The sequence below is a fragment of the Bufo gargarizans genome, chromosome 4 (genome assembly GCF_014858855.1).
Source record: "Bufo gargarizans isolate SCDJY-AF-19 chromosome 4, ASM1485885v1, whole genome shotgun sequence".
NCBI lineage: Eukaryota > Metazoa > Chordata > Amphibia > Anura > Bufonidae > Bufo > Bufo gargarizans.
In genome coordinates, this window is record NC_058083.1 from 301,952,017 (window position 1) to 301,955,343 (window position 3,327).

The 3,327-nt window shown below is 41.2% G+C and overlaps 1 pseudogene; it reads left to right on the forward strand.

Annotated features, from left to right (window-relative positions):
- The first annotated feature begins 871 nt into the window (after nucleotides 1-871).
- On the forward strand, nucleotides 872-990 carry LOC122937110 (annotated as a pseudogene).
- The last annotated feature ends 2,337 nt before the right edge of the window (nucleotides 991-3,327 follow it).

Below are 3,327 nucleotides of genomic sequence, written 5' to 3' on the forward strand. Positions count from 1 at the left end.
TGAGAGAAGGGGTGGTCTGCCTGCGCATTTCCCGAAAGGAGAGTATACAATGGATATGTGAAGATATAGAAAGGACATCGAAGGATTCTAAAAAGATTATAAAAACGAGTTGATGTCATAAGATCGTAATATAACAAAAAATTATAAAAGATCGATAAAAGGATTGGTAAAAAATCTGTGAAGGATCATAGGGACTTATCGTGATAGATGTATCTATAACACCACCAGAAGGTCATTACAAGATTATGGCTTAATTGTTGACTCAGCCAGCCGTAGCTCAATCAGGCCAAAAGGGGACAGGGTGTTAAGACGGTATATCCAGTACACCTCCTTTCTGGATAGTTGCTGATAGGAGAATGGGACCCATTTGAGTGGGGTAACTTTCAGCAGGGTAGGATTGCTCTCATGGAAGTCGTGGAAATGTCATGATTTTACGGTTGATGTTTGAGCGGTGCTCGTTTATTCGCTCCCTCAGCTTTTGGGTGGTCCTGCCAACATATTGCAGTTTGCAGGGGCATTCCAATAGATATACTGCATTTTTAGTCGCACAATTCATTCTATGTCTAAGAGTGAAATTTTCACCAGGTCTCTCCAAATGAACTTCTTTCCTATTGTGGGCTATAATATTACAGCATTTGCATTGCTTGCTAAAAATTTAAAAACCCCTGTCTTGTTTTCTCGTTGTGGATGGCCCAGAGGTCTCCCAGGGGTTTGCAAATCCTGTTTCAAATGGGACAAGAAGGGACAATGATATTTTTGAGGGTTTCCTCCTCTCCTGAAGGTAAGGGATGGGACTGGGGGCAGGCTGCTTCCCAGAATCGGGTCTTTCTGTAAAATGTTCCAATGTTTAGTTAAAATCTTCCTGATTAACGTCAACGGTTATTCTAAGCTGAATGTACCTGCACTCGTCAGATCGCAGAAGATAAGCAGCTTAAGGCTTGGCAAGTACCAGCTTGGGAGACTGGTTGGGAATCCCTTGTTCCGTTGACTCCTCCCACAGGATTGGCGCATGGCATATGTGGTGCCAATATTCAAAAAGGGGCCAAAAACAGAGCCTGGAAACTATAGGCCGGTAAGTTTAACATCTGTTGTGGGTAAACTGTTTGAAGGTTTTCTGAGAGATGCTATATTAGAGCATCTCAACAGAAATAAGCAAATAACACCATATCAGCATGGCTTCGTGAGGGATCGGTCATGTCAGACTAATTTAATCAGTTTCTATGAGGAGGTAAGTTCTAGACTTGACAGCGGCGAATCAATGGATGTCGTATATCTGGATTTCTCCAAAGCATTTGACACTGTACCACATAAAAGGTTAGTATATAAAATGAGAATGCTCGGACTGGGAGAAAACATCTGTATGTGGGTAAGTAACTGGCTCAGTGATAGAAAACAGAGGGTGGTTATTAACGGTACACATTCAGATTGGGTCACTGTCACTAGTGGGGTACCTCAGGGGTCAGTATTGGGCCCTATTCTCTTCAATATATTTATTAATGATCTTGTAGAAGGCTTGCACAGTAAAGTATCAATTTTCGCAGATGACACTAAACTGTGTAAAGTAATTTACACTGATGAGGACAGTATACTACTACAGAGGGATCTGGATAGACTGGAGGCTTGGGCAGATAAGTGGCAGATGGGGTTTAACACTGATAAATGTAAAGTTATGCACATGGGAAGGAAAAATGCAAGTCAACCGTACATACTAAATGGTAAAACACTCGGTAACACTGACATGGAAAAGGATCTAGGAATTTTAATAAACAGCAAACTAAGCTGCAAAAACCAGTGTCAGGCAGCTGCTGCCAAGGCCAACAAGATAATGGGTTGCATCAGAAGGGGCATAGATTCCCGTGATAAGAACATAGTCCTACCACTTTACAAATCGCTAGTCAGACCGCACATGTAGTACTGTGTACAGTTCTGGGCTCCTGTAAACAAGGCAGACATAGCAGAGCTGGAGAAGGTCCAGAGGAGGGCATCTAAAGTAATAACTGGAATGGGGCAACTACAGTACCCTGAAAGATTATCAAAATTAGGGTTATTCACTTTAGAAAAAAGACGACTGAGGGGAGATCTAATTAATATGTATAAATATATCAGGGGTCAGTACAGAGATCTCTCCCATCAGCTATTTATCCCCAGGACTGTGACTGTGACGAGGGGACATCCTCTGCGTCTGGAGGAAAGAAGGTTTGTACACAAACATAGAAAAGGATTCTTTACGGTAAGAGCAGTGAGACTATGGAACTCTCTGCCTGAGGAGGTGGTGATGGTGAGTACAATAAAGGAATTCAAGAGGGGCCTGGATGTATTTCTGGAGTGTAATAATATTACAGGCTATAGCTACTAGAGAGGAGTCTTCCTCTGGATCAACTTGCGGGATAACAGGCCGAACTGGATGGACAAATGTCTTTTTTCGGCCTTATGTACTATGTTATTAGGATATGTTTCACATTGTACCTGGTGATCAGGTTAGGATAGGGGTCTTTTTTGGGGTCCGTTTCAACTGGTTTAGCTTTGAGTGCTCCTATTTGGTCTAGCTTTAGAGTCCTTTTCAAGGATTCCTTTATCAGTGCTTTGGGATAGCCCTTTTCTTTGAAGAGTTTTTGGAGGACTACTAGTTGGGTTTTCAGGGTGTGGTCATTGGAGCAGTTCCTTATGCTTTTCATCTGGCTGAATGGGATGTTTTTTTTTTCTATTTCGCATGGTGGCAGCTTTTAAATTCCAAATAACTATTGGTGTCAACTTTTTTAAAAATATGTTTCTGTTGTTATTGTGTCAAGCTTTGAGTTTATATGTAACGCTAAAACGATGGCCTCCTGGGGGTGATGGTCAAGACTAAATATTAATCCCCACACGTTTTGGTTTAGTTTTTGGATAAAATCTATGAGACCTTCCGTATTACTGTCCCAAATGAAGATAATGTCGTCTATATAGTGACGATAAAATCTGATATTTTTGTGATGGAGTAGACCATACTGTTCCTCAAATAGGCCCATAAAAAGGCTTGTGTAAGATGGGGCGAGCTTGGTGTTCCTTTGTTCGGAATATAAAACTTGTAGTTAAAAGTAAAGTGATTATGGTGCAGTATAAGATCTATGCTTCTGAGAATAAATTATTGAATGGCTGTAAGTCCTAGATCATGTCTGATGTTGCTGTATAGAGAGGCTACATCGTGGGTCACCCAAATATTTTAATTCTTCCATTGTAAGGATTTTTAGAAGGTTGATTAAGTGGGACGTATCGCCGTGTCCACTACTATGATACAGTTTCCAAATCTTCAGAGAAGTGGAAAGTAGGTATGGAAGGGATTGTGACGGT